The 20,609-nt window shown below is 43.9% G+C and overlaps 1 long non-coding RNA gene across 2 annotated transcripts in view; it reads left to right on the top strand.

Moving 5' to 3' along the window:
• LOC129654583 (uncharacterized) overlaps window positions 1-14,845 on the top strand; it is a 52,151-nt gene extending 37,306 nt beyond the window's left edge. The window contains exons 2-4 of one of the 2 annotated variants that reach the window (XR_008715515.1): window positions 11,512-11,793; window positions 13,518-13,821; window positions 14,568-14,845. This is a non-coding gene — a long non-coding RNA (uncharacterized LOC129654583). Of the gene's footprint in view, window positions 1-11,511; window positions 11,794-13,517; window positions 13,873-14,567 lie in introns of those variants that run through there. The other variant, XR_008715514.1, reaches the window with a different exon arrangement.
• Window positions 14,846-20,609: the final 5,764 nt, after the last annotated feature.

The raw sequence follows: 20,609 nt of genomic DNA, 5'->3' as shown, positions 1-20,609 counted from the left end.
TGAGCCTGGGGCGGGGTCTCCTGATCCGCAGACTTCCTGCCTGTGCGGTAAACGGAAGGGGTGGCGCGGCGCTGTCAAGTTCCACCTCTCTGGCACCGATTGGAGGCGGGCTGGAATCCAGAATGGGCGTGCCACAATTGGTTTCCTGGGAAGATTCTGAGTTTCTTTGTAAATCGCTTTTTGTTAAAGCAAAAAAACCCCCCACCATTCTGCTTAAGGATGGTTTTAATTGGGGATGTTTAGAAGGAAAAGAAAGTAACATTCATCACTTACTTGCCACGATCTTTTCCTAAAAGCCTTTTAATCCTTCGTTTTGCAAACTAAATTCAGCCAAACTCAGGCCCTTAGGATTTCACAGTCTGATGCTATCTGCGCTTCCTCTTGTTGCCAGGTCTTGTCAGACTCCTTGGGACCCGGTGGACTGTAGCCCGCCAGTCTCCTCTGTCTATGGAATTTCCCAGGCAAGAATATTGGAGTAGGTTGACATTTCCTTCTCCAAGGGATCTTCCCCATCCAGGGATGGAATCCACGTCTCCTGCGTGGGAAGAATGATCTTTTACCAATAAGCCACCAGGGAGACCCCATGGGTAGTAGTTCATTCAATGAAAATTTGCTTTGTGCTCCTACCATGTGTCAGGCGCTTTTATTGGCATTTTGGGTACAACTGGAGAACAAAACTGCTCCAAAGCATGTTGTATAGTTCAGTGAGGGAAAGACAGACAATAAGCAATAATTAAATGAAAGATTAGAAATGTTAAACACTCTACAGGTAATTAAGGTAATTTGATAAAACTAATTTTGTGCAACTTAAATTGCATGGTCAGGGAAGGCCTCTGAGGAAGTGACATGTAAACTGAGATCTCAGTTGGAGAAGGCAATGGCAACCCACTCCAGTACTCTTGCCTGGAAAATCCCATGGATGGAGGAGCCTGTTAGGCTGCAGTCCACGGGGTCGCTAAGAGTCGGACACGACTGAGCGACTTCACTTTGACTTTTCACTTTCATGCATTGGAGATCAGATCAGATCAGATCAGATTAGTCGCTCAGTCGTGTCTGACTCTTTGTTACCCCATGAATCGCAGCACGCCAGGCCTCCCTGTCCATCACCAACTCCCGGAGTTCACTCAGACTCACATCCATCGAGTCGGTGATGCCATCCAGCCATCTCATCCTCTGTCTTCCCCTTCTCCTCCTGCCCCCAATCCCTCCCAGCATCAGAGTCTTTTCCAATGAGTCAGCTCTTCGCATGAGGTGGCCAAAGTACTGGAGTTTCAGCTTCAGCATCATTCCTTCCAAAGAAATCCCAGGGCTGATCTCCTTCAGAATGGACTGGTTGGATCTCCTTGCAGTCCAAGGGACTCTTAAGAGTCTTCTCCAACACCACAGTTCAAAAGCATCAATTCTTCGGCGCTCAGCCTTCTTCACAGTCCAACTCTCACATCCATACTTGACCACAGGAAAAACCATAGCCTTGACTAGACGAACCTTTGTTGGCAAAGTAATGTCTCTGCTTTTGAATATGCTATCTAGGTTGGTCATAACTTTCCTGCCAAGGAGTAAGCGTCTTTTAATTGGAGAAGGCAATGGCAACCCACTCCAGTGTTCTTGCCTGGAGAATCCCAAGGATGGCGGAGCCTGGAGGGCTGCTGTCTATGGGGTCTCACAGAGTCAGACACGACTGAAGTGACTTAGCAGCAGCAGTTACAGAGAGCCAACCCCCTGAAGAACTAGATCAAATGCTCCAGGACAGGAACATGTTGGCAAGTTTGAGTTTGAGTTTGGTGAGTGAGGGGGGAAAAGTGGTAAAAGATGAGGTTTGAGAAATATGTTGGGGTTGGATCATGTGAGGTTTAGGTGTTTGTGTAGGTCTGTGAATCAGGTTTAGGAGTTTGGATTTTATTCCAAATGGATTGGGAAAGCGTGGAAAGATTTTATGCAGGGGAGTGTGAGGACTTGAAATAGTTTTGTAAAGGGTTACTTAGTATCTTGATGAGGGTGATGGTTACATAAGTGTATATTTATATACATCAGATTGTATACTCAAGAATTGTGCACTTAGTGTATAGACGTCATACTTTAAACAACAGTGATGGCAACAACAGGATTACTCAGTTTACTGAATGGAGAGTGGGTTATACACCTGCTCTAATGGAAGAGAAAGGTCAGTTAAAAGGTTCTTGGTGCCAGGACCTCATAATGTCTTCATGGGCCCTAGGCACTTTTGCCTTCATAGGCCCTTTTCTCCTTTAAAACAGTGTTAAAATTATTTGCTGCACTGGGTCTTCCTTGTGGCATGTAGGCTTTCTCTAGTTGCAGCACATGGGCTGAATTGCCCCATGGCATGTGGGATTTTAGTTCCCCAACCAGGGATTGAACCTGTGCCCCCTACATTGGAAGGAGGATTCTTAGCCACCGGACTACCAGGGAAGTACTAATATTAAAATTTGTATTTTATGATTGTCCTGGTATAAAAACCAACATATTGATAAAATATATTTTCTTTGACCTAAATGTTTATTTTTTTCTAATGATTTAAAAATAAGCTAAAATGTTTTTGTGGGGCCCTTAAAGTATGGTGGTATCCAGGCACTGTGTCTGCTATGCCTGCTGAATAAGCAACCCTGGCTGCTGTCATCCTGGTGAGAGAAGCTGGTGCTTTAGACGTGAGTGTAGAGATGGAAAGAGATGGATGCAGGTCTTGGAAGTGGACTAGATGTAAAAGGGCACAGGAGAAGGAACTCTCCCAAGTTTTTGGCATAAACACTTAGGTGATGCCATGCATTTATAGTCTCTTTTCTCAGAAAGTTGTTAGAGAATCCTGTAAAGAAGAGAGCCTGAATTCTGCTGTTGACTTTACTCAAACCGCTGACTTGTCACTGAAGCATGAATGCATGAACAGTTCAGCTGAGGAAAGCAAAAAAAGAATTGAACTGAGATCTGAGTTGATATCTCCCTCATGTGAGAAAGAGAGTTGGTAGTTTGGGTCCAACCAGTTTAATCGCTTGCTAAAATGAAAACATAAACATTTTTGGAGGATACGTTTGTTCCCTGTTCCTCCTGTAGAAAATTTCCACAAATTTAGTGGCTTAAAAAACAAATTTATTCTTTTATGACTCTGGGTCAGAAGCCTGAAATAGGTTTCACTGAGCCTGAAATAGGTTTCATTGCCAACAATGAAAGTGTTGGCAAGACTGCATTCCTTCTGGAGGTTCTATGGGAGATTCTGTTTCCTTGCCTTTTCCACCTTCTGTATAACTGGCCATGTTCCTTGGCTCATGGTCCGCTTCCTCTGTTTTCAAAGCCAGAAATGTTGGGTTGAGTCCTTCTTGTATTGATCAGTTTGATTCTGACTTTTCTTTCTGCCACCCTCTTTTCCTTTTAAGGACCGCTGTGATACAATTGGGCCCACCTGGACAATCCAGTATAGTCTTCTTATTTTAAGGTCTTCCAGTATGCCACCATAGTTCCATCTGCAGCCATAATTCCCTTTTGCTAGATAATACAACATATTCACAGGTTCCAGAGGTTTGGATGTGGACATCTATTTGTTTGACTGCACTGGGTTTTAGTTGCAGCTGGAGGAATCTTTGAGTTTTGGGAACTCTTAGCTGTGGCATGCCTCAGAAGGATATAACAGAATCTAGAGTCTTCAAAACATAATATACCTGATGTACGTGAATCAGAGTTTTTCAACATGTGAGGAAAATGGAAAATGTGACAAGACAACAGAGACCAACCCTGAGATGAGCCAGATGTTGAAATGATCAGACAAGGACTTTAATGCAGCTATGATAACAGTGCTCAATGAGTTAAAGTAAAATATCCTTGTAATGAATGAATAGGTAGGAAATTTCAGCAGAGGCATAGAAAATATGAAAAGAACCAAGAGGACATTTTAGAATAAAAAATACAATGTCTGAAATAAATTTCATGGATGACATTACAAGCAGAATTGAGATAATAGGAAAGAGTCTCTATACTTGAAGGTAGATCAATAGAAATGATCAAATCTGAAGAGAGGGAAAAAAGATTGGAGAAAAAAAGTAAATAGACTCTCTGGGACCTGTGGAGAATATTAAAAAATAGAGCATGTTATTGAAGTCTCAAAAGGAGAGGAGAGAGTTGGGGTAGAAAATATTTGAAGAAATAGTACCCCTAAACTTTCCACACTTGGTTAAGATTCAGTAAGCTTAAGAAAACCGCATTGGCGTATCATAGTCGAAATGCTGAACACACACCAGTGATAACAGAAAAATCCTGAAAGCATTCAGGAAAAAAGTGACATTTGTACAGGGGATTTGAATGGCCATGGGCTTTCCATGAACTATAAAGGTCTAAAGATAGAGAAACAAGATTCCTAGCATGCCAGAAGAATAAAGCTGAGAAGAAATGACACCAGAGGAAGTTCAGATCTTCAGGAAAGAATGGAGAGTTTCAGAAATAGTAAACTGATGCATAAAGAAGACTTTTTTCCCTTTTAATGTCTTTGAAATTCATCTGATTGTTAAAAGCAAAAGCAAATTTTAGAATGTTGTCTTGTGGGATTTGTAATGTATTTAGGTGTAATGTGTATATTATTTACAACTATAGTGTAAAGGATGATGGTTCTTCTGTCTGAAGAAATACGGTATTAACTTTAAGTAGGCTATGAAAGGTTAAGGATAGTATTCTAAGCCTTAGAACAGGAACTTTAACAATAATTCAAAGAAATATAGTTAAAATTAATTAATATGGGATTTAAAGACATTTAATCAAAAAGAAGGCAAAAAAAGGAATAGATGATAATAATTTTAAAAACTAGCTGGGGGAAAAATAAGATATGTAAAGCAAGCACTTTAAAGGGATGGCACATGAATTGTCTTCCTGAATAACAGTTTTTGTACTTTCTAGAGCCTAGGAGCGCAAATTCTTGTTGCAACTCTGTTGCTACTCATCTGTGCAGAACAAAGGTAAACAAAAATACACAATGCAAGGGGGAGTCAAATGGATAGAATATAGTAGAGTATTCTTGACTATGAGGAATTTGAAATATGCAATGGCTCAGGCACATTTTCAGTCATCTCTGGAGAAGAATCAGGCGTCCCTCAGTGGTGTACCCAGAAGAGTGGGAAAGAGATGGCTAAGTGTGGGTGTGGGTTCTCTTGGCAGCCAGCTACCTTGGGGAGGAGAGGAAAAGCTGGAAGACACCTGCCATTCTGTTGTGAGCTAGCATTTGAGGAGGCTCTCTCCCAGTCCTCCTTTCTTTTTTTGCCCAAAGTCTAAGGATGCAGATGCCTCCAGGAGCTAGGCAGCTAATGGGAATGATTTAAGCAGCCTTGTAGGCACTGTGGCAAACTTCATGCAGAGCACTGCTCCATGTGGCAGAGAGGTTTGCTGCTCACCCCAGTCCATAAACTCCCCATTTCTCAGCTCCCTGCTGAGGGGTGGGGAGGGAGACAGACTGGCAGTGGAGGAGCTGTGTCCCATCAAGTAGGAAGCATGTTAAAAGCTATGGAGCAGCTTGATCTGAACAGCCGCTGCTCCTTGCTGATCATGGAGAATATAAGTTGAAGTGGAGAAGGAAATGGCAACCCACTCCAGTTTTCTTGCCTGGAGAATCCTAGGGACGGGGCAGCCTGGGGGGCTGCCGTCTATGGGGTCACACAGAGTCGGACACGACTGAGGTGACTTAGCAGCAGCAGCAGAGCAAAGAAAAGGTGTAAGCAACCTGGATTCCTGCGATATTGCCAGGAGGAGAGCTGCTCCAGAGAGTTGACCCTGGACTTGGAGTGAACAAGAAACAAATTTTCATTCTAAGCCCCTTCCTCTATTTTGTAGCCTAGCCTACCCCCACACACTTTCTTTAAAGGCAGCAGTCACAGCTTAGTTCAGCCTCTTACTATCAAGCCTAGGATCTCCAGATCTTCCAGTTTCTGCAAGATAAACCAGAAGTATGAGTTTTTTTTTGTGAAAATGTCAACATTTGAAAATAGATGTTAATTAGAAAAGTAAAACCTTGTATACCCCAAATAAGACTTTCCTGGGAGTCAGCTTAACCCCGGGGCTGCTCAGTTGCAACTTGAGCTCTGCATTTGGTGACTCATCAGTTCTCATCAGTGACTCAAAGCTTCTGTTGTCGCTCCTGTTCAAATGGGGGCAGAGATCAGTTCTTTGATTCACAGCACCTGATGAGCTCAATGATGCCTCCAACTCTGGGTTTCTCGCCCTGGTCTAAACTGTGGGGGCAGCTACTGATTGCTAAGTCACGAGTCTGACCTGGCTCCCTATAGCCAGCACCGATAAACGCAGCCTGTAAGAGTCCTAAATGGTTCTCTCTCGTGGCCCTGACCTCGGTCACCTTTGCCTGACATATTTCATGCTCAACCTGAATGTTTCCGTATGCTTTCTGACCTAGTGATTTACTTTCCCATATATGGCCTTGCCGGTTATGGTTGTGCCCTTTGTACCTAATTCAGTCCAACTCCTCCTTTCAACCTTTTTCCTCTCAGTTTTTTTTTTTTTTTAACTGTTTAGAGATTTGGATTCTGCCTTCTAGTTCCCTGTGGGTTTGCTCTGGAATAGTCCTGGATTTTTAATTATTTTATATGTGCATGCCTGCTAAGTCACTTCAGTTGTGTCTGACTCTTTGCGACCCTATGAACTGTTTAGCCCGCCAGGCTCTTCTGTCCATGGAATTCTCCAGGCAAGAATACTGTAGTGAGTTGCCATGCCCTCCTCCAGGGGATCTTCCCAACCCAGGGATCGAGTCCACATCTCCTGTGGCTCCTGCATTGCAGGCGGATTCTTTACACCTGAACCGCCATGGAAGCCCAGTTAATCTCATAGGTAGCTCATGTTGAATGAACATTTTTCTATCCCAACTCTCCTAGCTCCATTAAAGGTACTGCTGTCTTCCATGTCACAATCTCAGACTGTTGGTGTCAAGTTAACCTCCCCATCTAAAACCAACCCAGGTGTTAAATATTCATACAGTGTGGCCTGATTTAGGCACTGAGGCTATGATGGTGAACTAAAACAGTCCATGTCCTTATGGAGCTTGCATCCATTTGGAAGTAGGCAGAAAATAAATATATATTAGGTCAGAGAGTGATAAGTGCCTTGGAGAAAATTGAAGAAAGTAAGAGATAGGAGGGCCATGATGGGGGAAGGGGGTCAAGGGGACTTGAGTAGAAGTCAAGAAAAGAGGGAATGAGACTTAACATACTTCAGGGCAAGAGTGTTGCAAAGGCAGAGACCCTGGGTGGAGGCATGCATGGCATGTTTTGAGGTCCATGGAGGGAGTCGCCCAACAGGGAGACTGTTGTGGCTGGAACTTGGTGGGCAGGGGAGAGGGTGATAGGGGTGATTACCCACCTCTCTCATTTTTGCCTTCTGCTCCATTCCCACCACCTCTGTTCCAGCTGTGACTATCCTTTCCCCTCTGGACTGGTTCAGGAATTGTCCCAGTTTGCCCAGTCTACCCAGTACAGGCTGCCCTGATGAATCTTCTTAAACCTGGGTATCTATGATGGTTGATTTTTTTTCTTAAATTTTTGGCTGTGGTGGGTCTTTGTCGCTGCTTGGTCTTTTTTCAAATTTTCTCTACCTGTGGAGAGCAGAGGCTACTCTCTAGTTGCAGCGCAAGGGCTTTATATTGCTGTGGCTTCTCTTGTTGTGGGGCACAGGCTCTTCTAGAGCACGTGGGCTTCAGTAGTTACAGCACATGGGCTCAGTAGTTGTGGCTCCTGGGCTCTGGAGCACAGGCTCGATAATTGTGGCACATGGGCTTAGTTGCTCCAAGACGTGTGGGATTTTCTTGAACCAAGGATCGAACCTATGTCTCCTGCATCGGCAAGTGGACGCCTTAACACTGAGCCACCAGGGAAGCCTCTGTGATGACTAATTTCATATGTCAACATGATTGAACTAAGGGATGCCCAGATAGCTGGTAAAACATCATTTCTTGGTATTTCTGTGAGGGTATCTCTGGAAGACATGAGAGTTTGCATTGCTAAACTGAGTAGAGATAACCTCCACCAGTGATTCTGGTGGGTATCATTCAATCCACTGAGGGCCTGAGTGGAACAAAAAGGCAGAGGAAGGACAAGTTTGCTCTCTCTGCTTGTGCTGAGACATCCATCTTCTGCCTACCTCAGACATCTGTGCTTCTGGTACTCAGGCTTTTGGACTGAGTGAATGACACCACCAGCTTCTGGCTCTCCAGCTTGCACAGAGCAAATCATGGGACTTCTCAACCTCCATAATAATGTGAGCCAATTCCTATAATAAGCCTTCTCTTATATTTGCCTCTGTGTGTGCTGTTGTTTCCATTTTCTCTGGAGAACTCTAACTAACACACAGTCCATTTCTTTCCAAGGCACTCCTCCCTAACACTGAAAGCACGTAATCTGTCTTCAACTGGTTTCTCCAACGTTATCTTGCCCCCAGCTTCTGTCTTGCTCAGAGCAGATGTTGGGCTTTCCTGCTGTTGCTCACAATTCTCTTCACCTAGAATAGCCTGTACCTTCTCAGTCTCGCAGGAGAAGCCCCACCCACTCCAAGACATTGTCCCAAGACTTCTTGGCCTGGGTCCTATTTAGTTGTGTACTTGTTTGATTTTGTACTTCCTGGTGGCTCAGATGGTAAAAAATCTGCCTGCAATACAGAAGACCTGGGTTCAATCCCTGGGTTGGGAAGATCCCCTGGAGAAGAGGATGGCAACCCACTCCAGTATTCTTGCTGGAGAATTCCAGGGACAGAGGAGCCTGGCATGCTGTAGTCCATGGAGTTGCAAAGCATCAGACATGACTGAATTACTAACACTTGGTTGATTTTATCCTCCTCATTAGATGATAAACTCCAGGAGCTATTTTGCAGTCTCTTTTTCCTCTCCTCCAAGGCCTTGTTTTGTTTTGTTTTTTTTTAAATGAGAATTTCTGCTTGATGAGCGTGGGTGGGCATTTTCTTGCCCAAATCCAACCTCTGACACCAAGGATGCCCTAGTTTCACTTTCTGGGTTAGAAGTTGTTAGTCAGCGGTGGAGCAGGTGAGGGCTTTGGCTAGAGATTTCCCATGTAGTGTTTCAAACCTGAAACTCACTGCGGACTTTGGCAAGAAAGCAGTCAGTTTGCTCGTTAGGACAGGCTTGTTTGACAGCAGCAGGCTCAAATTCCCCTTCCTTTCCTTCTCACTTATCAGTTCAAGCTTTTTAATGCTGAAGAATGTTTGAGAAACAGCTAAAGGCCCAACCCTTGCTCCTGAGGAGTTTACAAAGCTATAGTTAATTGTGTGCTCTTGACAGGTATTGGTAAGAATATAATGCGGCTGATTAATGTTTTTATTGTATTTCTGTGGAGAAATGAATAGTGAAATGTTCTCTACTAGACAAATCAAAGGTAAACACAACAGAATAAGGAGCTGAGGATGAACTTGTCACAGATCCTGGCCATATTATACTTTTTCCCACCTTGACCTTGCCTGGCCCGGGACCATTTCCTCCACCTCTCTTTCCTCCTCTAAATCTTGCCCATCCTTCAGGAAGCCTCCTGGATGACTCCAGAATTCATTAAGCTGTTTTGAATACCAGGGTTAATAACCTTTGCCACAGAAGTTTAGAGCTTGAAGATATCCTTAAACGCTTTGCTGCTGTTTTGTGTGAGTTCCCAACTAAATGATCACTCCTTTGAATAATAGTAAGAATAACAACAATAAAGCAGTTAGTATTTATTAAGCATTTATTATGAGCTTGGTACTTTGCTAATATATCTACGTATTTAAGGTAATTTCATCTGCCCGACAACCCTATGAGGAAATTCTATTATTATTGCCATTTTACAATTGAGGAAACTGTGTTAGAGTATAAATTTTCAAAAAGGTAACATAATGACTCTCACAAAAACATGAAGTGAATATACATCAAAGATATTATTTAACTCCCCTAATTAAGGAGACATCCGCTGGTTTAACAAAAAAGAGAGTTCCAGAAAAACATCTATTTGTGCTTTATTGACTATGCCAAAGCCTTTGACTGTGTGGATCACAATAAACTGGAAAATTCTGAAAGAGATGGGAATACCAGACCTCCTGACCTGCCTCTTGAGAAACCTATATGCAGGTCAGGAAGCAACACTTAGAACTGGACATGGAACAACAGACTGGTTCCAAATAGGAAAAGGAGTATGTCAAGGCTGTATATTGTCACCCCGCTTATTTAACTTCTATGCAGAGTACATCATGAGAAACGCTGGGCTGGAAGAAGCGCAAGCTGGAATCAAGATTGCTGGGAGAAATATCAATCACCTCAGATATGCAGATGACACCACCCTTATGGCAGAAAGTGAGGAGGAACTAAAAAGCCTCTTGATGAAAGCGAAAGAGGAGAGTGAAAAAGTTGGCTTAAAGCTCAACATTCAGAAAACGAAGATCATGGCATCTAGTCCCATCACTTCATGGGAAATAGATGAGGAAACAGTGGAAACAGTGTCAGACTTTATTTTTTGGGGCTCCAAAATCACTGCAGATGGTGATTGCAGTCACGAAATTAAAAGACACTTACTCCTTGGAAGGAAAGTTATGACCAACCTAGATAACATATTCAAAAGCAGAGACATTACTTTGCCAACAAAGGCCCGTCTAGTCAAGGCTATGGTTTTTCCAGTAGTCATGTATTGATGTGAAAGTTGGACTGTGAAGAATGATGCTTTTGAACTGTGGTGTTGGAGAAGACTCTTGAGAGTGCCTTGGACTGCAAGGAGATCCAACCAGTCCATTCTAAAGGAGATCAGTCCTGGGTGTTCTTTGGAAGGAATGATGCTGAAGCTGAAACTCCAGTACGTTGGCCACCTCCTGTGAAGAGTTGACTCATTGGAAAAGACTCTGATGCTGGGAGGGATTGGAGGCAGGAGGAAAAGGGGACGACAGAGGATGAGATGGCTGGATGGCATCACCGACTCGATGGACATGAGTCTGAGTGAACTCCGGGAGTTGGTGACGGACAGGGAGGCCTGGCGTGCTGCAGTTCATGGGGTTGCAAAGAGTCAGACACAACTGAGCGACTGAACTGAACTGAAATGAATTAAGGAGAAAACCTGCAATTTGTTAAAAACCAACTGAAAGGAGACTCAAGAGCAGACAAATTTATGGGCAATCAAGAATACTGAAATGACGTTGCTGTGTCCTATTTATACTAAAATTTGAAATTATCTTTTCTGCTGGACAGAAACCAATTTTATTATTTTTTTAATTTAAAAAAGTTTTGCTGCTGTGCTGGGTCTTTGTTGATGTGAGAACTTGTCTCTAGTTGAGGCGAGCGGGGGCTAATCTATAGTTGTGGTGGGGTCTTCTCATTGTGGTGGCTTCTTTTGTGGAGCATGGGCTCTAGAACACAGGCTCAGTAGTTGTGGTACATGGGCTTAGTTGCTCTGCATCACGTGGGATCTTTACCATTGAGCCACCAGGAAAGCCCAGAAACCAATTTTATTTTAAAATATATTTTATGATTATTATTTTTTAATGGATAGTCTATTTATTTAGCAGAGGGAGGAGATGGCGACACTGGGAAGAACCGGTCTTCTGGAATGCAAGGCAGTAGCAGAGTCTGGCTATTAAAGGACTTGAGAAGCAAAACTGCCGTCATTCAGCCTGGAGCTCCATTGATGCTGAATAGAAGCAGCGGTGGTGTTTTCTCTACAGCTGCCCCAGCCGGGACCAGGTAGCACAGTGGTAAAGAATCCGCCTGCCAGTGCAGGAGACATCGGAGACCCAAGTTTGATCCTGGGTTGGAAAGATCCCCAGGCTTCCCTTGTGGCTCAGCTGGTAAAGAATCTGCCTGCAATGCAGGAGACCTGGGTTCAATCCCTGGGTTGGGAAGATGCCCTGGAGAAGGGAAAGGCTACCCACTCCAGTATTCTGGCCTGGAGAATTCCATGGACTGTGTAGATCATGGGGTTGCAAAGAGTCGGACACGGCTGAGTGGCTTGAGCTGCACTGCACTGGAAAGATCTCCAGGAGGAGGAAACCCACTCCAGTGTTCTTGCCTGGAAAAGTCCATGGACAGAGGAGCCTAGCAGGCTCCAGCCCATGGGGTGGCAAAGAGTCGGGTATAGCTGAGCAAGCACAACAGCAGCATGTTGTGTGCATGGGTGTGTGCTAACTCGCTTCAGTTGTGTCGGACTCTTTGCGACCTTATGGACTATAGCCCACCAGGCTTCTCTGTCCATGGGATTCTCCAGGCAAGAATACTGGAGTGGGTTGCTATTTCCTATTCCAGGAGAGCAGCGTGTTACCAATCAGCAAATAAGCTAAGAAATGTATGACACTGGCGACCTTACCCCTGGATAGTTAGCCATAGAGTCTATCTCACTGTCCTTAGAAATCTGTGAGCTACTTAAAAGCCTTTAGCAAATGTGTCTTCTTTAATTCAGAAAGCAATTTTATCTCACTGTTTATCTCAATGTTCATTTGCATTTCTACGGCCCCACATTATCTGCTTTACTGTCAGTTTTTCCAACTTGCAGAGCTATAAATGAATTTAATAAAAATAATCAAAAGAACTTCCCTGGTGGCACAGTGGATGGGAAGCTGCTTGCCAATGCAGCAGACACGGGTTCAATTCCTGGTCTGGGAAGATTCCACACGCCTCGGAACAGCTAAGCCTGAGAGCTGCAACTACTGAAATCTGCAGCCCCTACAGCCTGTGCTCTGCAATGAGAGAGTCCATCCAGAAGCCCGTGCACCGCAGCGGAGAGCAGCCCCTACTCGCCACGTCTAGAGAAAGCCCGAGCCCAGCAATGGAGACTTAGTACAGACAAAAATACAATAAATTAAAAAAATTATAAACCAAAAGCAATCAAAGATTGTACTGAACACAGTATCTTCTTGGCATATCTGAAAATAAGATATGAAGTCCTATTGACAGTCTTTAAAATAGTTTTACAAACTTAAAAAATCAAAGGCGTAGACATGAACAGAATCAAGTAACGCTGGAAGGTCCCTAGACAAAGCCCAGCAGTCCTCTGAAAGGCACCCAGTAATCTCTTGCTCATTTTGGTCTACGATTTTTCCTGCGTTGACTGGGTCTTAGAGTTCTTTCATACTTAGGTATTGAGCACAATACCTAGTGCATGGTAGATTTTCCACGAGTGCAGATCAGTTGATCGATGAGAATTACTTTTTAAATGATTTATTTATTATTTTTGGTTGGGTTGGGTCTTTGTGGCTGCATGTGGCTTGCTCTAGTTATGGAGAGCAGGGGCTGCTCCTCGTTGCAATGCACGGGCTTCTCATTGCAGTGGCTACTTTTGTTGCAGAGCACAGGCTCTAGGTGTGTGGGCTTCAGTAGTTGTGGCAAATAGGCTTAGTTGCTCCATGGCATGTGGGATCTTCCTGGACCAGGAATGGAACTTGTGTCCCCTGCATTGGCAGGTGGATTCTTATCCACCGTGCCACCAGGGAAGTCCTGATGAGAATTATTAAATGATTATAAAGCTTGTAGTAGATTGAACTCCATGAGCAAAATATTTTGCATCTCTTTCATCAAGATGTAGAGTCTAATGTCCTGCTCCTTGAATCTGGAATTGTCTCGTGACTTGCTTTGGCCAGCAAAAAGTTAGAAGTGACAATGAGTGACTTCTGGAGCCTAAACTTCCAGAGAGCCCACGGCTTCCACTCTCAGTGTCTTGGGACCTGCTGTTACCCAGTAAGAAACCCAGGCTCTTCTGGAGAGCCACATGGAGGAGAACCAAGGAGCCTTGACTGAGAGTCCCAGCCAACCCTCGTGCATGTGAGTGAGGCCAACTTGGACCATCCTGGTCCTGGTGACTGTAGCCACTGGAGCAACTTCAGGTGAGGCCAGCAGAACTGCCAAGCTGAACCCAGCTAAAATTGTGACCTAATAAATGATTGCTGTTTTAAGCCTCTAGTCTTGGCTGTTTTGTTTTGGTTGTTCAGTCACTCAGTCACGTCCGACTCCCTGCGACCCCATGGACTGCAGCACACGAGGCTTCCCTGTCCTTCACCATCTTTTGCTGTGTAGGGATGGCTACACTGATGGAGAGGTGTCTCTGCAGTCATGGAATGTCAGCAGGGGACAGGGCAAGTAGCAGATATAAGCTACTCCCCGTGCTCAAGTTTTCCTGGCTCAACTATCTTGCGTCCCAGCTGACTGGCACCCCTGTGCTGCTCCTTGACAGAAATATCGCTTCCTGAGTATGCTGTTTGGCCCCAAACCTTCTAGGTGTGCACAGGGCTGTTTGACAGGAGCCTTGTCTGCACTGGGGGGCTGGTGACGCATTAGAGCAGCAGGAGTCCACCCTCTTCAGCAAGCAACTTTCTTCTAGGAACTTCACATCTAACGAGGACACGTGTGTCCAAGTGAAGTGAAATCGCTCAGTCGTGTCCGATTCTTTGCGACCCCATGGACTGTAGCCTACCAGGCTCCTCTGTCCATGTGATTTTCCAGGCAATAGTACTGGAGTAGATTGCCATTTCCTTCTCCAGGTATAAAGTTAAACCTGTGGTCAATATCGGCCTCCTCCCTTCCTCAAATGTGTCATGTGACACTTTTGCTTTCCAAACATCTTTCTACTTAGCATGTTTCAGTCGCAGCGTAGCCCAGTGCGTGAGAACAGGTGAGGAAATCCAGAGAAACCTCCACAGCAGCTTAATTGCGGACCAGATCGCAGGCCTCCGGCTGCAGTGTGCACTGACCCAGAGCTGGAGACTACCGAGAGCCAGTTCCCTGGGCAGCCCTGTCTCTCTGATGGCCCTCAGTCCAGGCTGTACGTCCAGGACATGCGTGTGAACTCCGGAGATGATGTCGGTGGCAGTACGGTGTCCCGGAAGAACTCTATTCCTTTCTACTAGCCTCTTTAGCTATGTGATCTCAGGCAGTCACTCAACCATGCTCAGTCTCAGTTTCCTTACTTGTAAAATGAGATTTAAATTATACTATAAAATTACAGAAACTTATAAAACCTGTAAACAGTGGTTATATCTGGAATAATGTAAGAGGCTGGGCGTCTGGGATAGGATGAAGACTTACTTTTTTTTGCTGTTTTATTCTCTGGTTTGTTTTATCTTATTTTTAAAATGTATTTATTTATTTTTTGGCTGTGTCTTGTGGCATGCAGGATCTTAATTCTCTGACCAGGGATCGAATCTGTGCTCCCTACAGTGGAAACTTGGAGTCTTAACCATTGGACTGTCAGGGAAGCTGCTTTATTTTTCAGATTCCACATATAAGTGGTGGCTCAGACAGTAAAGAATCTGACTGTAATGCAGGAGACTGGGGTTTGATCCCTGGGTTGAGAAGATCCCCCAGGGGAAGGGAATAGTTACCCACTCCAGTATTCTTGTCTGGAGAATTCCACAGACAGAGGAGCCTGGTGGGCTATATAGTCCATGGGGTTGCAAAGAGTCAGACACAACTGAGCAACTAACACACACGTACATAAATGGTAACATGCAGTATTTGTGCTTCTCTGTCTGACTTGTTTCACTTAGCATGCTGCTGCTGCTGCTGCTAAGTCACTTCAGTCGTGTCCGACTCTGTGCGACCCCATAGACGGCAGCCCACCAGGCCCCGCTGTCCCTGGGATTCTCCAGGCAAGAACACTGGAGTGGGTTGCCATTTCCTTCTCCAATGCATGAAACTGAAAAGTGAAAATCACTTAGCATAATGCCCTCCAAGTCCATCCATGTTGCAGCAAATGGCAACATTTCATTCCTTTTTTATGACTGAGTAGTATTCTGTGTGTGTGTGTGTGTGTTTGTGTATGTGTGTGTGTGTGTATGCACACCACATCTTTTTTATCCATTTTTCTGTTTTATTTATTTATTTTTAGCCATACCACATGGCTTGTGGGATCTTAGTTCCCTGACCAGGGATGGAACCTGGGCCCTCGATAGTGAAGACACTGAGACCTAACCACTATCCGATCTTCTGTTGATGGACATCTTGGCTATTAACACTGCTATGAACACTGGGGTGCATGTATCTTTTGAATTAGCGTTTTTGTTTTCTTTGGATATATACCCAGGGGTGGAATTCCTGCATCATATATTAAGACATCCCTGGAGGAGGAAATGACAGCCCACTTTTTGATGGCAACCCCAGTATTCTTGACTGGAGAATCCCATGGACAGAGGAGCCTGGGAGGCTACAGTCCATAGGGTTGCAAAGAGTTAGACACGACTGAAGGGACTTAGCTTGTACCCATGTTAAGACATACTTTTCATTGTATATCTTTTTTACCATTCAAATTTGTCGTGATGATTGAGTTTATGTGAACTTGACTAGGCTAAGACATGCCTAGATTAGTAATAAAATTATTTCTGAGTGTGTCTGTGAGGGTATCTTTGGAAGGTATTAGTATTTGAATCAGTAGATTGAGTGAAGAGGATCCTCCTCACCAATTTGTGTGAGAATCATCCAGTTTGCTGAGGGCCTGAATAGAACAAAAAGGTGTAGGAAGGGTGAATTTGCTCTCTCTACTTGAGCTGAGACGTCCACCTTTCTGCCCTCAGACATTGATGCTTCAATGGATCCTTGCATCAGATCAGGACTGATGGGCCGCATCAGACCATTGGGCCCCAATTCTCAGGCCTTTGGACTCATACTGAATAACACCACTGACTTTCCTGGGTCTCCAACTTGCAGGCAGTAGCCTGTGAGACTTCTTGGCCTCCATAACCATGTGAGCCAATTTCCATTATTCTTGTCTTGGGAATTCCCTGGTGGTCCAGTGGTTGAGACTCCATGCTTTCACTGTGTAGGGCCCAGGTTTAATCCCTGGTCAAGGAACTAAGATCCCACAGGCTGTGAGGAATGGCCAGATATAAATAAATAAATCTTGTCTTACATATCTCTCTATATTTCCTATTGGTTCTGTTTCTCTGGAGAACTCTGACTGATGCGGTAATTGAAGGGCAAATGGTATTAATTCAATAACAATACTAATTAACCAAGAAATAATTATTAGCTCATAATAATTCTAATTAGCCAATAAATGTGCATGAGTGCTAAGTAACTTCAGTCATGTCCAGCTCTTTGCGACTCTATGGACTGTAGCCTGCCAGGCTCCTCTGTCTATGGGATTCTCCAGGCAAGAATACTAGAGTGGGTTGTCATGCCCTCCTCCAGGGGATCTTCCTGACCTGGGGATCGAATCCAAGTCCCTTATGTCTCCTGCATTGGCAGGCGGGCTCTTTACCACTAGAGCCACCTGGGAAGCCTCAGGCCAGTAAATAAATATATCTAAAAAATAAGAACACAACTGTGTCTTTCTCCAGTGGCATACTTGAACACTCCTTCTCTACAGGACAAAATTATTTTTAGAAAGAATCTTTTTTTCTTAATTCACTTTTTAGCTTCAGAACAATTAGAAATTTAAAAATATTATTTAAGGGATTTCCCTGGCAGTCTAGTGGTTAAGACTCATGCTTCCACTACAGGGGTCATGGGTTAGATCCTTGGTCGGGGAAGTAAGATCCCACAAGCCGTGAGGTACAGACAATTACATATATATATATATATACACACACACACATACACAAGATATTATTCAAATTCAGTATACCATTTTATGTATGAACTAAAGTTTACAACTTACCAAGCAAAATATTCTACCTTGCAGTTTGTAGTCATTATTTTTAATTTAAAACACAAATAAAATTTTGAAATGTCCACACAGAATGATGAATTGGAGTAAGCCAAAGGTTGTTTCTTAATAATCACTGCGTGTGGCCATTGTCTATTTCTCATCTACCGTCTAAATAAACCCAGAAGATGTATTATCACAAAGGCTGGCTGGGCAAGTTATTTCAATCGCTCAGTTGTGTCCGACTCTTTGCGACCCCATGCACTGCAGCACGCCAGGTTTCCGTGTCCATCACCAACTCCCCTAGCTTGCTCAAACTCATGTTCTTCGAGTCAGTGATGCCATCCAACCATCTCATCCTCTTCCCCTCCTGCCTTCAATCTTTCCCAGCATCAGGGTCTTTTCCAGTGAGTCAGTTCTTCACATCAGGTGGCCAAAGTATTGGAGTTTCAGCTTCAGCATCAGTCCTTCCAATGAATATTCAGGACTGATCTCCTTTAGGATGGACTGGATGGATCTCCTTGCAGTCCAAGGGACTCTCAAGAGTCTTCTCCAACACCACAGTTCAAAAGCATCAGTTCTTTGGGGCTAAGCTTTCTTTATAGTCCAACTCTGACATCCATACATAACCACTGGAAAAACCATAGCCTTGACTAGATGGACCTTTGTTGGCAAAGTAATGTCTCTGCTTTTTAATATGCTGTCTAGGTTGGTCATAACTTTTCTTCCAAGGAGTAAGCGTCTTTTAATTTCATGGCTGCAATCACCATCTGCAGTGATTTTGGAGCCCCGCAAAAAAAGTCTCTCACTGTTTCCATTGTTTCCCCATCTACTTCCCATGAAACGATGGGACTGGATGCCATGATCTTCATTTATTGAATGTTGAGTTTAAGCCTATTTTTTCACTCTCCTCTTTCACGTTCATCAAGAGGCTCTTCGCCTTCTGCCATAAGTTTGGTGTCATTTGCGTAGTTGAGGTTATTGATATTTCTCCCAGCAATCTTGATTCCAGCTTGTGCTTCATCCAAAGGCTTGGAGAATTCTGAACTGTTGCAAACTTCTCTCAAAATGAACAGGGTATTCGCTGGGTAAAGAATATTATGTTTATTGATAGATAAGTAATGAAAGTGTTCATTTGAAGTTTACACATTTATTATCAAAACTCAACAGTCATCATGGCAATCATTTAGCACTTGGACCAACAAAAGATTTTCTTATGAAATATTTGATCATTGACCTTATTTTTAACTTTTTGGCCAGGTGGCACGACTTACAGATTCTTGTTAATAGTTCCCCGACCTGGGATGAAACTGGGGGCCCCTGGCAGTAAGGGCAAGGAGTCCTAACCATTGTACCACCTGGGAATTCCCTTACTGACCTTGTTTAGAATTGTCTACACATGAAAATAAGAAAAAACAGGCTTTTAGTCAGTTTTATTTTTTTTTTTTTATTTCTCCACTGACAATGAGCCCCCTTGATGCCTAATTCAGGGTGGACGGTTCCCACAACTCTGCTGTCCTTACAAGGTCCTTGTTAAAGACCAAATGGGATAATATCCGCTTGGGTCTCAAATTCAACTGCTGCAGAGTTCAGAGAGGCACGTCTGTAAAGGGGTGTAAGTCACAGAGCGCTGTGCAGTCCGTGGAAGACCAGGAGGGCATGCCCTGACTAGAGGTGTTCACTATCAGTCTTCTTTCCTTCTTTCTTTTTTAAGTCGTGTCAATCTTGTGAGCTAGGCAGGAAGCACCTTTTAAAATTATTTATTTATTTATGTATTCTGGCTGTGCTGGGCCTTCGCTGCTGGGTGGGCTTTTCTCTGGTTGCGGTACTCAGGCTTCTCATTGCAGTGGCTTCTCTTGTGGTTCCTGGGCTCCAGAGCACAGGCTCAATAGTTGTAGTGAACAGATTTAGTTGCTCCCTGCGTATGTGGGATCCTCGCGGACTAGAGATGGAACCTGTGTCGCCTGCATTGGCAGGCAAATTCTTTACCCCTGGACCACCAGGGAAGCCCTCAGTTTCCCTTTCTGAGACAGGTCCATCTGTCCATGGGGTGGGTTGACAGCCTATGACACCCACAACTAATAAACAATTCAGACTTTGGTCTGGGCTGACTTCAAAGCTCTTTCCACTATACCATAGTGAAAATATCACCTTACTTTTAATTCATAGGCAGATACTGACTTATGTCCCAAGTCAGAAAAAAACAAGGGAGCCCTGGAGAAGCAGAGGGCTGAAGCAGGTGGGATTTAGATGAGAAGTGCCTACTGGCTCCTGTGAAGGAGAAGGAGAGAAGGGGATGGACCACTGGGGCTGCAAATGTGGCTCTGTATGAGGGGAAAAGGTGCAGTGTTGTTCTATCTGTGGGGTCCTCACAGTTGAACAGAGTAAGCAGCCCACCTATGGGAACATTTACAATGCAAAGTTATTTTTTAAATGATCAGAGAGATGTTTGTTGCAATTCAGTTTATTATGGCAAAAAACTAAAGTCAATGTAAATATCCCAAACTAGGGGAAGGGTTAAATAAATTGCTCTATATCCATTCAATGAGGGGATACTCTTCAATCCTCAAAAATATTATTAGAGGAAGAATGTTTGACAGGGAAAGAAATTTCCATTATATATGTGATACGTGAAGAGATTATAAAACAGTGGGTACAATCCAATCTCACTTTTGTGAAATTAAGACAAGTATGTAAAAGTCTCTCAGTTGTGTCTGACTTTTTGTGACCCAAAGACTGTATACAGAGTCCATGGAATTCTCCAGGCCAGAGTACTGGATTGGGTAGCCTTTCCCTTCTCCGGGGGATCTTCCCAACCCAGGGATTGAACCCAGGTCTCCCCCACTGCAGGTGGATTCTTTACCAGCTGAGCCACAAGGCTCAAGTCCTAATAGCCACAAGCCCTATAAAAGACCTTGAAAGCTATTCATCAAGGTATTAACAATAATTATCTCTAGGTGAAAGTATTCTGAAGGTTTAAAATTTTTCTTATTTCTACTCATCTGTGTTTTCTAATTTTCTACAGTGAACACA

The sequence above is a fragment of the Bubalus kerabau genome, chromosome 1, assembly GCF_029407905.1.
Source record: "Bubalus kerabau isolate K-KA32 ecotype Philippines breed swamp buffalo chromosome 1, PCC_UOA_SB_1v2, whole genome shotgun sequence".
In the NCBI taxonomy this organism is placed as follows: domain Eukaryota; kingdom Metazoa; phylum Chordata; class Mammalia; order Artiodactyla; family Bovidae; genus Bubalus; species Bubalus kerabau.
Note: the sequence above shows the minus strand (reverse complement) of the source record. Positions and strands in the feature narration are given on the sequence as shown.